This window comes from Lepus europaeus, chromosome 20, assembly GCF_033115175.1.
Source record: "Lepus europaeus isolate LE1 chromosome 20, mLepTim1.pri, whole genome shotgun sequence".
Taxonomy (NCBI): Eukaryota; Metazoa; Chordata; class Mammalia; order Lagomorpha; family Leporidae; genus Lepus; species Lepus europaeus.
This window is the reverse complement of record NC_084846.1, coordinates 42,893,920-42,908,741: the sequence shown is the minus strand read 5'-3', so window position 1 is coordinate 42,908,741 and position 14,822 is coordinate 42,893,920.

Below are 14,822 nucleotides of genomic sequence, written 5' to 3'. Positions count from 1 at the left end.
GAATATGGGCCAAGGACTGGCTCAGAAGTGATGGCTATCTTGCCTTTTGTGTGGAGAGGTGGCCTGAGCACAGCCTGTTCTTGAGACCTGACATCTTTTGTGACCCACCTAAGCTGGTAAACTGGATATGGCAAGAGCGGCTTAGCCCCAGGTACGATGTGAATGCAAATTAACGAGGTAACATATGTCAATGAATAAGTATAGATTCCACAGACAATTGCTGCCTTCAAAATTCATTTTGTGTAGTCGACATTTAGTCTAGCATGTAAGACACTGGTTAGGATGCTTGCATCCCATATTGGAATATGTAGTATCCTGATTCCAACTTCCCACTAATTCAGAGCCTGGGATGCAATAGTGAAGATTCAGGTAATTAGGTCCATGTCACCCATGTGGGAAACATTAAGTTCCTACCTCCTGGCTTCAGACTAACCCAGTGCTGGCTATTCTAGGCATTTGGAAAATCAGCCAGTGAATGACAGCTCCCTCTTTTTGTCTGACTCTCTCTTGTCACTATCACTCAGATTTCAAAACATTGAACTAGACATTTCTGTGTGATTTAGTTGACCCGTCTGGCAGATGGGAATACTAGTATTACATGGGGAGTGTTATGAGGATAAAATGAGTTAATACTAGTAAAGAGCTTAGGGCAATTAAGGGACACATAGAGATGCTATACAAGTATTTGTTAAATAAAAGGAAGTCTCAAAAAGCCAACAGCATAGCAATCTTGATCAATCATATTATCAAGGTAGTCAGGCTGTTCTTTCTCTATGAACCAGAGTTGTTTTGCAGAGATTAAAATATCTTACATTTTAGCAACCTGAGACATAATACTCTGTTCTTCTGAATTACGGTTTCACTTTCATTCTGTTTCCTTTTGTGTTCACAGATATTTTGAAAACTAGAAAACACAATGGTTCTGATGTTTTATTTAAAAATCTATAACTAAAGTATCCTCTGACAATTCAAGCATTTTTCCCAGCAAGGATTTTTGAACCAACTATACAAATATCTATGCAGATGTGCTGGTAGTGTTACATAGTCTGCCTCTGGGCTTGTGTGTGCATGTACTCAGATGGATGTTAAGTCTGACGAGTTGCAATCCCTGTTTATAATCAACACCAGAACAGAAAAGTGGACTGTTCTCAGAGTCCTGCCCTACTGGAAATGACATATCACATTCATTCCTCTGCCTTGTTTTGTGGCCCCAAATGGGCATTGTTCCATCTTGTTAACCTCAGAGATACTATCAGACATTGGCTCATCTCCTGTCACTAAAACTAAAAATTACTTCTCATTTTTAAAAAATGCATTGTTGACTCCTCCCAATAACCATGATGAAATAGCCACATCAGGGGAATAAACAGTATTAGCAAATTCAAACGTAGTGTATTCCTTTAATTGCTCCAGGCATCTAAAAGACTGAAAGAACTATTATATTTCTAGACAGGGTTGGCCTCTGCAGGAAAACCAGTCTTGTGAACTCATGAGATTTCGGTATTTAGTAATCATTCTCCGCAATATCATTGTTATAAAATCAAACAGGGTATCTTTTACCCTTAAAATATAAATGCAATGTTATTTTTGCAAAATCTGTTTTATCTAAAGGATAGCAAAAACTTATTATCTCACTCATCCAGGGGTCATTTAACAGCTCACATTTCTGGAACATGACTACAAATCTGAAACTAACCCAAAAGGTGGTCAGGAATGACAGCAAAGTCCAAATGTTCATCTCAGGTTCCCACTTGGCACTTCCCTCCCCTTACTCCAAATCCAATTCTGCAAGTTTGAGAGCCTGCAGATGAGAATGTGTGTATTTCAGGAGGACAGTGTAAGAAGACAGGTGTTTTCATATCATCACCTGATTGAGTTTGACAATGCAGCACAAGGTACAGATGCAGTATCCAAAAAAAATGGAGCAGCTGAGTCTAAGGGCCACTAATCATTTGCCTTTTAATAATACCAAAGAATATTCCAAGGAATGTTGACCAAATGTTTTTTCTGAGTCATTAAAAATAGATTCAGTTGTGTTTAGAATCATTTTAGCAGATTTTAGGACATTTACACTAAAAAGTGTTTGGGAGAGCTTCTTTTAGGTGGCAAAACTCAAATAAGTGAAAAATACACTTACATTTACCAGCTCATTCTTCTTATCTTATACCTGTGTTTATATCCTGGAAACACCTTTATTGAAGTAGAAAACACAGCAGAATATTTTGACAAGATAAGTCACATTCTAGTTTAAGAGACTGTGGACATAGTTTAGAAAGACTCATCTATTTATCTGTTTTTTCATCTAGTTTTGGTGTCCCAAAAGACATGATTTAAGATGACTGTCTTCCTCTTCCAGTGCCTTCTTCATTTTGCAACTAATACACAGTTGAGAAGCCTCTGTGTAGTGCTTTAAGCATTCTCTTAGTCCACCTTTGTTTGATAGGACAGACAAATTTGAAAAAGCATATCAAGAGTACAGAAAGCATGGGAACCAAAATAGAAAGCAATGGTTATCCTTCATAGAATGTACTTATAAAGAAATATATGAAAATAGTGGTGACAATGTGGGTTGTGAGCCAGTTGCAACCAGTTTTCAGAAGTTATATCTCAATTATATAAATAGGTGTTGAGATGCTTAATTTCGTATGACTGAGAAAAACCGGAGAAATTCGCTTGCCAGGTCTATCACAAACTGAAATGTTGTGGGCCAGCACCTTGGCTCATTTGGTTAATCCTCCACCTGCAGTTGTTCCTCTTCCAGTCCAGCTCTCTGCTGTGGCCCGGGAGTGCAGTGGAGGATGGCCCAAGTGCTTGGGCCCTGCACCTGCATGGGAGACCAGGAAGAAGCACCTGGTTCCTGGTTTCAGATAGGTGCAGCGCCGGCCTTAGCAGCCATTTGGGGAGTGAACCAATGGAAGGAAGACCTTTCTCTCTGTCTCTCTCTCTCTCACTGTCTATAACTCTACCTGTCAAATAAATTAAAACAAACTGAAATGTTGTTTAATACTTCCTCCATTGAAGCAAATAACACTCCAAATACTCAAATCTATGATAACGTACACTAGTAATGCAATCAGATTTGGTCTTGTGATTGCTCTAGCTTCTCACTAACCTAGGGTCAGCTATACTCTTGAGAACACAAATGATCGTAAGTAAATAGATTAAACCTGAAAATTGTCCTTCCTTCAAGATTGGAAAAAACTTGCTCAATGCACTTTTCACTGAATTTATTTATAGTTTTTGAAAGATATATTACTTAATTTTTAAATTTTTGAGTTAATGTGTAGTGTGTGCACATGTTTTTGGGATACAGTATATTTAAATACCTATGACAACATAAAGCAATCATATCGGGCAATTACCTTTTCTATTTCCTTATCTTCTATCGTATTTTGGGTCTATTGGGTCCTTTCTTCCAGGTCTTTGTATAGTATACAATACATTATTGTCGATTATAGTCAACCTACTGTGCTGTGAAACATGAGAACCTGATACCCACCATTCAACTCTATTGTGGTACCCATTATTCAACTTCCTATCTCTCCATCACTTCAACCTTCCTTGCTTCTAGAATCACTCTTTTAAGTTCAGATGAACTTCCTGATTTTTTTTTAAATATCCATCTATGATAGTGACAAATGTTATTTTATTTCATTTAATATTATTATCTCTAGTTTCATCTATTCTGCTAATGTCAGGTTCTTATTCTTTTTATTGCTGAATAATATTCCAAGATGCATATATACATCTAATTTTCATTATTCATTCATCCATCAGTGAATACTTAGGCAGATTCCATGTTTTGGCTATTGTGAATAGCGGTGCAATGAACATGTGAATATGGGTATCTATTTCATATGCTGATTTCATTTCCTTCAGATATAAGCCCAGAAGTGGAATAGCTGGGTCTTATGACAGGTCTCTGTTTTGCTTTTTAAGGAACATCCTCACCCCACACTGTTCTCCATAATGGCTGTGTAATTTGCATTTCCACCAACAGTGAGTAAGAATTACTCTTTCTCTCAACATCCTTACCAGTATTTATTTATTTTTTTCTTTTTGGTAATATTCATTCTACCTGAAGTAAATGATTCCTCATTGGCATTTTGATTTACATTTCCCTGATGGCTAGTGACAATCAGCATTTTGTAAGCATTTGTATTTTTTCATTTGAGAAATGGTTTTTCTGATCCTTTGCTTATTTCCTTTAAAAATTATCTATTTGTTTATTTATTTGAAAGCTAAAGAAACAGGCAGACAAAGAGAGAGAGAGAGAGAGAGAGAGAGAGAGAGAGAGAGAGTTTCCATTTGTGGGCCTACAATGGCCAAAGCTAAGGCAGGCTAAAGGCAGAGGTCACAAACTCAATCCAGGTTTCCACATGGGTGGCAGGCACCCAACTACTTGAGGCACTTCCTGCTGCTTCCAAGAGTGCACCTTATCAGGCATCTGGAATCAAGAGTGGAACATGGACTCAAACCCAGGCACTATGGTATGGGAAGTAGGCTTCTTAACTGCTTTCATAGCCAATATGCCAAAAAAAAAAAAAAAAAAAAAAAAAAAAAAAAAAAAACATTGCTATGCTAATATCTTGAATTATCTTTTTCTATGTTTTCTTCTAGTAGTTTCATGTCATACCTTTAGGTTTCTGATGCATTTTGAGTCGATCTTTGTATAGGATGAGAGGTGGAAGTGGTGTCCTTGTTCAGATATAGTTTTCCCTGCATCATTTATTGAAGAGTGTCCTTTCTCCAGTGTGTGTTGGTGGTGCCTTTTGTGAAAGGTCACTTGGCTGTAGACTCATACATCAACTTCTGAGATTTATATTCTATTCCACTGGACTAGGTTTCTGGTTTTGTGCTAATATTATGCTCTTTTGGTTACGGTAGGTCTGTAGTATAACTTGAAAACTGATTTTGGGAAGACTCCAGTTTTTTTCTTTTTTCTCAACATTGCCTTGACTATTTAGGGTCTTTTTGTGTTTCTTTGTGAAATTTAGGATTTTTTTTATAATTCTGAAAAGAATGCAATCAGTATCTTGACTGGGATTTAATTGAATGTGTGAATCACTTTGAGTAGTATAGACATTTTAATAATGTTAATTCTTCTATAAACATATGAAGTCTTCCCATTTTTAAATATCATCTTCAGTGTATTTAATTAGTACTTTCCAGTTTTTATTGTTGAGGTCTTTCATATGTTTGATTAAATTTATTCCAAGGTATTTTATCCTTTTAGCTATTGTGACTGGTGTTTCTCTTGTAATTTCTTTCTCCAGGTTATTATTAGTGTATAAAATGCTACTGACTTTTATGTGTCTATTTTATATCCTGCAACTTGACTGAATCAGTTCTGATAGTAACTTGTAGAATCTTTGTCTCTGTATAGAATCATATCATCTACAAACAGAGATAATTTGACACCCTCTTACTATTTTTATGTCATTTATTTCCTCTCTTGCCTAACTTCTCTGGCTAAAAAACTACCAGTATTATATTGAGTAAGAGTGGTTAGAATGAACATCCTCTTCTGACTTCAGATCTCAGTGGAGATGCTTCCAGCTTTTCTCCATTCAGTAGGATGTTGGCTGTAAGTTAGTGATATACAGTGATTTTTATGTTGGGATATATTACATTTATACTTAATTTGTTCAAAGTTCTTTTTAATCAAGAATGGATGCTGAATTTAGTCATTTTTTTGCATCTATTGAAATGACTTATCATGAGATTTTTTATTTTTCATCCTGTGATATGATGTACTATGTTTATAGATTTATATGTATTGAATTATTCCCTCATCCCTAAGATGAATCCCACTTGATCATGTGGAATTTTCTTTTTGATGTGTTGTTAGATTTGATTAGCTAGCAGTTTATAATTTTCTTTTGTTTTTACATCCTTGTTTAGTTTTGGAATCAAGGTGATGCTGGTCTTGTAGAACTATTTTGGAAGGGTTATCTCCTTTACCATTTGATGGAATAGTTTGAGAAGGATTTATTTTATTCTTCCTTTTTAGTTTGTTAGAATTAAGCAGCGAGGCCATCTGGTCCTAGGCTTTTCTTTCTTGAGAATTTTTTCTACCACTGGTTCAATTTCTTTACTCATTATTGGTCTATTCATGTTTTCTGTGTCTTCATGGTTCAATTTTGTTAAGTTACATGTATTCATAAATTTATGACTTTCTTCCAAGTTTTCCAATTTGGCATATAGATTTCATAATAGTCCCTAATGATCATATCCAAATTACTTGCTTCTTTACAAGAACCATCAAACTAACCTTTTTATTCATAGCTGTATGACCAGATAATCACACATCCCTTCTTCACTGTCATTTTTAATAAACTTGGAGAAAATACCAAAGCATACTTGAATTGTGACTTCTGTGGCATGCAGTCCCATCAGATTCACTTGCGTTCTGAAAGATGATTTTAATTTGAGTTCTCATCACTTTGTTATATTTCCTGTTTATGTGACTTTACTTTGGTTTAGATCAAAAATAAGGATGTTCCGAGGCATTTATCACTTTTCATAGTTGGTTTAAGCTGGAGTGTTGGAAGCCAGAATAAAAATATATTATTATAATATTTCTGAAATTTACATTTGATTATAACTTTAAAGTCTTGAACATTACAAACTGCCAGCATAAGAAGCATATTTTACATTGTAGCATCGTTGGGTAGATAGTAGAGTTTCATTAACACAAGCCTTGGGTAAAACTGGCATAGATGACATTTGGCTTTGCTATTCACATTTTTTTTTGCTTTCTCTGAGACTCAGTACAGCTGGTGTTCCTTCCGGCCTTGAGCACCCCTGTGTGCTCTCCTTCCTTCTATCGTCCCATATCTACTGCCTTAGGAAATGTCTGATTTTAGTATGCATCTCTTGTATGAATTTAAGTCTAGGTGTTACTCATTTTGTGGAGGCAAAATTGATTGATTGGTCTCCTACTTAAAGTATTTCAGGCATCACTGAAGGTGGGAGAGGGGGCAGAGGGCCTTCCCAGTGACCTAGGGGTGAGGCCAACTTTGATGACAAAAGCTCAAATTGTCCAAGATCGGTGGTGGTGGGGATCATATGAATGAGTTATACAGAATTGAACTTTTTATACAAACTTTGTACTAAAATTGTTAGGTTACATGTCAGATTTGTATTTATCTCTTTCCTGTTGCAAACACTAATTTGATCCAGGGAAACAATTTTGCAAACCACCTAGACTTTCTGTGTTCTCAAAGTGAAACTGATCATTCTTTCCACCTGCCCACCATTAAGCTCAGCAATGACCCTAGATACAAGTGAAGGACAATCTGATTGGATGTTTCTGCATGTGTGAAATCTAAAGATATTAGAGAGAAAAGAGTTATAGATAGAGGATAAATTACAGTCCACCCATCACTAGGACAATACTGATCATTAATTACTATTAGATTGTATCTCAGAATACATATTACATGAAAAGATTATTTTGATAAATTTACTAAAATCTAGACCTGTTCCTGTTACCTAAAAACTTCATAAACTAAACCTGGCTTCCATTTTCAACCTCATCTCTAGAGATAATTTAGCCATATCCACTTATTTGAGCCCCATGCTTCTCAAATGAAATAGAATAACATAAAGTCTGATGGCATTATGAGGTATCCAGGGCATATGCAAAGCTTATGAGGTTATGAGGACATACACATAGCCATAGCATGAACTTGATACATCTTCTTGTAGTTCAAAATGTTTCTGAAGAAAATGAAAATAATTCACATGGTGGGGCCAGCTCCATGGCTCACTTGGTTAATCCTCCACCTGCGGCGCCGGCATCCCATATGGACACCAGGTTCTAGTCCCGGTTGCCCCTCTTCCAGGCCAGCTCTCTGCTGTGGCCCAGGAAGGCAGTGGAGGATGGCCCAAGTGCTTGGGCCCCTGCACCCGCATGGGAGACCAGGAGGAAGCACCTGGCTCCTGGCTTTGGAACGGTGCAGTGTGCCAGCCGTAGCAGCCATTTGGGGGGTGAACCAACGGAAGGAAGACCTTTCTCTCTGTCTCTCTCTCTCACTGTCTAACTCTCTCTGTCAAATAAAAAATAATAATTCACATGGTAAGCAATTTTAAGACATTGTTTATAAAGAAACACAAATATAGTTTGGAATTGAATGACAGATGCTAATTATTAAAAGAAAGAAAGAATCTCGAAAGAAATTCTACTTTGCATCCTCTCCCCAAATCTTTCATAAAACATTTTATTCTACTCTTCATAAATATTGGGAAACAGGCACGTGAGGAACACTTTGCTAAGTACATCAGGTTACTCAGAGCTTCTGGAGCATTCCAGACACTTGCTGGTCTCTAACTTTGCTCTTGACTTTGCTCCTCTTGGAATCCTTGATCCATCTGATTTTCCTGGGGGTCCTACTTAAACTTAAACATTAAGCTGGACCAAAAGTCTCCTAGATTTTATTTTTAAAATTACTTGAACACATTTAATCCTAATTACCCAAATAAATCTTTCCTTACCTGTTTCCTGTCCTCTTAGGATTTTTATGAACAACTACTATAATATCACATTACACTTTAATTACTTATTGACACTTTTTTTTTTCTAGAAAAGGGATCATGATTGTTTTCTTTTTCATAACTTCAATACCTTATATGCATAAAGAATATATCAGGTCTTTCTTGAATGAGTAACGGAACTGCTTAATCAAATAACAATGGCCTCTAATAATATATTGGTACTTACACAGATTCATTAAGTAGAACAGCTAGTGTTCATAAGAAGATACAGTTAATGTATCAAAGACAACAAAACTCTGAAATAAAATAGGTCCAGTGTGAATCCCAGCTCTGCTAGTTCCTGTTCGTATAAATTGGATTAATGATTAAATTTACCTGACCCTTATTTTTCTCACATTCAAAAAGGAGATAATAGTAACTGCATTGTTGTTCGATTTTATGGATTCTGAAATGATCCATGCAAAAGACCTGACACCTAGCAGGTGCTAAATATTGCTTCTTTTAACAGAGCTACCAATCCCTCCCTATATGATATAATTTGAAGGGTGGCAAACAGAACCCCTCACTGTACAATCATCCCTTCCCAGTGAATTGATTCATAACAAAGGGTCAGAAGAGGGACTGAACCAGTGAAGTGGGTGAGTTAGCAATAGGGACAAAAGGAGGAAGAAAAGGAAACATGTCCACAACAGCAGACCCAAACCAAGAACAAATCTAAGATCTAATCTGGGCATCCTCACTAAGGATCCTAAGCAAGTGTGGGTTGACCAGAGGAGTGAGTCTGAACATTGTCCAGGAAGCACTAGTAGAGCTAGGGCAGGAGTTGGATAAACTTTCCTTGGGACAGTTTTCCCTGACCTGTGCAAAATGAGGGACTTGCTCCAAATTTTGTGACATCTTGGGACTGACACATAAATACATTCCCAACTTGAAATCTCCACCCTTTATATTTCCTTCTTAGATGATTTGTGTAGATGATCACTTTTTAATTTAATTAGTAAAATATGGTTTATGAGAAGTTTGGCATTTGATCAGAGATTGCTGTATCAAATTTCAAAACAGGATGACAATGCCTGCCACCAGCAAACAGAAAGTGGCAGCCTATAAGCAAAAGAAGAACAGCTGGGGCTGGTATTGTGGCATGGGGTTTAAGCTTCCATCTAAGATACAAACATCCCATATGAGGGCCAGTTAGAGTCCTGGCTGCTCTACTTCCAATGCATCTCCCTGCCAAAGTCCCTGGGACAGCAACAGCAGATGATCTAAGTACCTGGACCCCTGCCACCCATGTGGAGACCCATATGGATTTTCTGGCTCCTGGCTTTGACCTGGCCCAGCCCTCGCCATTACTGCTAAGAAATGAACCAGAAGATGGAAGATCTCTCTCTCTCTCTCTCTCTCTTTCTCTCTCTCTCTCTCTCTATCTCTGCCTCTCTCTATCTCTCTGTTTGTATCTCTGCCTTTCAGATAAATAAATCTTTTTTAAAAAGAAAGAGGAAAAAGAAAAAAAGAGAGAAAGAAAGAGAAAGCAAAGACGAGGAAAGAGAAGAAAAGGAAAGGGAAGAGAAAGCAAAGAAAAGAAAAGAAAAGAAGAGAAAAGAAGACAAAAGAAAAGGAGAAAAGAGAGGAAGGAAGGAGGGGGGAAAGAAAAATAGTTGAGGGCAAGCATTTGACACAGTGACTAAGATGCTACTTGGACGCTTCCATCACATACTGGAGTGCTTGGATTCAAGTCTGGGCTCTGTTACTGAATCCATCTTCCTGCTAATGCACACTCAAGTGACTGGGTTTCTGCCACCCATGTGGGAGACACAGATTGAGTTCTGGGTTCCCAGCTTTGGCCTGCTCCAGCCCCAGCTAACTTGGGCGTTTGGGGAACGAACCCAAAAGAATAGAAGTGAATGGGAGATTTCTTTCTCTCTCATCTATCCGTTTGTATCTATCATTTATCAGATATCTGTCATGTTCTCTATCATCCATATCTATCCATCTAATCGATCACCTATCATCCATATCTCCCTCTCATTCTTTGCCTATCAAATAAGTAAAAATAGATTAATTTAAACATATCCTTTAAGAAGATTATGAACATATTAATTTTAAGAGGGGGGTATTTAAAAATGAGAAATTACCTAAATTCTGATGGGAAATTATCCTGCTGTGGGTGGGGAGAGGTGAGCCCTGGACTTCAGTAGGTACCTGCAGAAAGTAAAGGGAAGGGAGCTTCCGATTGCAAAACTAAAGACAGATTCTGAAAAAAAAAGTCACATTTTCCAAGTCGCTTTCATTTCATGCAGCCCAATCTGCTTGAGCCCCATCTACCCAGATTAATTAGCTTGAAAATAAGAGGAATTATTCATTCATTCATTGGAAATAGATAAAATAAAAGTGTTCCTGGGATCAGCATTGTGGCCCAATGGATTAAGCCACTGCTTGCAAAACAAGCATCCCACATCTAAATGCCAATCTGCATCCTGGCTGCTCTGCTTCTGATTCAGCTTCCTGCTGATGTGCCTGGGAAGGCAGCAGAAGACGGCCCAGAGACTTGGGCCACTGATAATCATGTGAGAGACCCACATAGAGTTCTAGGCTCCTGAAATCAGCCTGGCCCAGCCCTGGCTGGCCATTTGGGGGAATGAATCACTGGATAGAGCCCTATCTCTCTCTCTCTTTTTATCTCTCTCTCTTGTCTGCATCTCTTGCCTTTCAAATTAATAAAAGTAAATCTTAAAGAGTTCAAAAAGAAGGTATTTTAAGGATCATTGCTCCCCTCTCCGTGTGGTTTCACAGATGAACAGCCTGGCGTCATTCTGTGAATCTCCTTACTCTTTCACTCTCGATCTCTTTCTCCCTCTTGCTTCACAGACATGTTTGCTGTGTCTTTGTGTCAACACACAACATGCAAAAGTGAAACTGTGCTCTTTTCTAAGTCACATAGTTCTATGTAGAGACAACAACTCCCCATTCACAACTCAACACTCCAAGCGCCTCTTTACTTTTGGCCCATGTCCACTATCCCTTGTGTCTTAACTGAAGGTTCACTAATGTCTGTTATTCAAATGTTCTTTCTCAGGGCAGGTATAGTCTTACAGTTAAGATGTTGGGTAGGACACGCATGTGCCGTATCAGCGTATCTGGACTCAATGCCCAGCTCTGCTCCAGCTTCCTACTAATGCATACCCCAGAAGGCAGCAGCAATGGCTCAAATGACTGCGTTCCTGCTGTGCATAGGGGAGAACTACACTGAGTTCCCAGCTTAAGCCTAGTGCTATCCCGTGCTATCCTGTGCTATATTGTGCTATCCTGGCCATTGTAGGCATTTGAGGACTGAACCAGCAAATAGGGTCTCTCTGGATCTCTTAAATAAACACATTTAAAATGTGCTACTTCTTGAAACTGATCAATGTCATACATTAATGTCAGACAGTTAATATAAAGCTCATGGGCACCAGTTTGAAACCAGATAAAAACATTATACAACAGAAAAAGAATAAACATGCCCTTGAACAGCCCATTCTCCCAGAACATCCTCACACTGAATCTCTGAAACTGATGTATCTCTTTGTTTTGAGGCAGAGGTGCTTTAAGGTAACGTGCTGGGCCTTGGAGGACTTGTTATTCATGAAAGCTAAGGAAAATATACTGTGTCTTTGTTATTGACAGACAGGCTAATGTCAGGGAACTCTTCAATAAAACTAATTAATGCTGTTTTGATTCCACCTACAAATGTCACTGGCATAACATTTGTAGTCATCTTCAGAAAATGTAGTTATTCCAAGCATGGAAAAATAAAATAAAGTACTTGTGAAATAAATAGCCAAGTAATTCTGTAAGATTAAACTTCTTGAAAACACACTGGCTGAAAAATAGCTCCTCATGTTACACAGGTTATACTGATAACCATTTTAAATACTGACTTACTAGCTTCAAAAGACGTACGGGGTCCTCTAATTGAACTCCTCTTCGGCCACGGAACTACCCCACGTGAGTCATCTTCTATCATTCTGCTAAATTCATTTGAAACTAGAAATTCTGCAGCTTCTTCAATAACTCAGTGTGAGGTAGCTGAGTCATGCCTTCACTTTACCAAGTAACAGTTGATTTGCACTGCTGAGGTTGGAACCGCAGAAAATAGCAGGGGGGAGGAGAACGGGCCACAAGACTGAGAAGGAAAGGTTTGGCTGGCCCCTGCAGATAAGGCGGCGTTTTACTTGAGTGGAGGGGAACTTTATTACTTGGGAGAGTTAAGAGCATGCCTGGCATTTATCAAGGATAACGCGGCCTGATTTAAATATGGGAGCGTTGCTACCCACTGTTACTACTACCCACCGTCATGGGGGGATGTGGTTACACACCCAGGCAGCTCATGTCTCCTGTGTGGAACTTCGTGCAGTAACTGTTACGTTGTGCCAAACTGTGCTGTGGATGCCTGGGGCTGTGCTCTGCTCTGTGGATGCCCGGGGCTGTGCTGGGAGCTTGACCCGCATTCTGCCAGGGGATCTTGCTTTGGTGTGCCTGGTGGTGACCTCCAAATATCCCACAGCAGCCTTCACGGTTTAAGGCGCAGGGGCTACTTGAGAAAATGGGGAGCACCAGGGAAATGTGTATATTTACACAGGGGACACGCAGACAGCAGGCGTCAGCCCTCTCAGTGCCCACAGGGAACGCTGCAGGCACCTCTATCCACTGACATTAGATAGAGTAGCAAGTGCAGCTGGCCGGACACAAAGCCTCAGAATTCCTTTCTCTTTCTTTCTTTCTTTCTTTCCCTCATTTTAGAAACAGCACCACCAGAAGCAGAGACTTTCACATATACAGTAAAAATGTACAGTATCTTCAATGCAAAGTTGGACCAGGGCCAGCCCCCTCCCCCTCCCCACCCAGAAGCATCTTCATTTGAATTTAAAGGGGTGGATGAGTGACAGCAAAACTCTGTTCTCCTTCTGACAGGGCTTTGGCAGATCATTGGTTGTCATCAAACCTATTCCATTTCTTGCTCCCTGCCAGGAATTCCACCTACATGCCTGATGGCAATTAGTCCCTTGTAGGTGCTAATGAATAAAACGCAGCACGTAGACTTCACAAGGATGAAAAAGCCCACGATCCAGATCCAGAGAGTCACTCCAAGAAGCAGTCCCCCGCCCTGGTCCCCCGGCAAGCACAGTTCTCACTCTGTCCAGCCACATGCCAGAGCCAGCCAGCCCCCTTCTTCCTAGCCCCCACCACCTCCTTCTTCCGTGAAGTAGAAAGTAGCTATTTGATGAGGACACGACGGAGCAAACATCGAGATTTTAGAACATAAAATATTACCTGTTTTTCTGTTACTGTCACAGGCTGGGTGATACAAGCCTAGGACAGGGTAGATTGGGGCATTTGAGCTGAACCTGCAAACTCAAGCACGCTTTGGCAGAAGCACTGAGAGATCTCATTGGAGAGCAAGCAGGGGATGCCAAGAATTGTCGGTAGTCTCCATGACTTCCTGATAAGCAGACATCCCTGAGTGGCCTTTAGAATACAGAGGTCTGACTTTGTCCCTGGGGATTTTTGATTAGAAGGCCTAGAGTAGAACCTGAATATCTTAAAAACAAAACACAAAAACACCTCCCTAGTTGAATCTCATTTTCAAGTTAGGCTTAGTCTCCTGGGTTAGCTGAGCTCATGTGTTAGCATTGAACTGGAAATCTCCAGGACTAAGTAGGTGTTGATTAAAGGTTGTGCTCACTCATTTGTACCTAACTGTGTTTTGAGCGCAGAAAAATAGCAAACAGTTATCTTTTGCTACCTGATTTCCTATCGGAGATGAATTAATGTTTAGATTCTTTAGAAATTGAAACTGTTGGTGATTTTAAAAACACTTCTTTGTGCTTTTATAATAATTTCCAAATTTTATACCTTATTGAAAACTGAGCATATATTTTCAGTAATAAAATGGAAGCAGATGTTGCTTTCAAAGGTATTTCTGAATTCCTAGAGAAACTAATTTGCTCACAGAAAAAAATCATATAATAACTGAGTTTCTATAAATTCTATATATTTTACTGTATGCATTTGAAGACATTGATTAGGAAGCAGTCTGTGGAGTTCACCAGACTGTCATGTTGATAGTTCAAAGTACAAGTGATTAAGAACTTCTGATATGCTAAGGATCAGTTTATTATTCCTATTTTGCATGCACATAGCACTGTCTTTATAGAATCTCAAAACACATTTTAAAACAATTGTAGCTAACAGCCTGGTTTCCTCTGATGGCAGAAGAGCAGAGAAAGTGGCAAGAAAGAAATTTTTCTTCCAGTTTTCATGGCCCCAAAGGTTAATATAGTTTG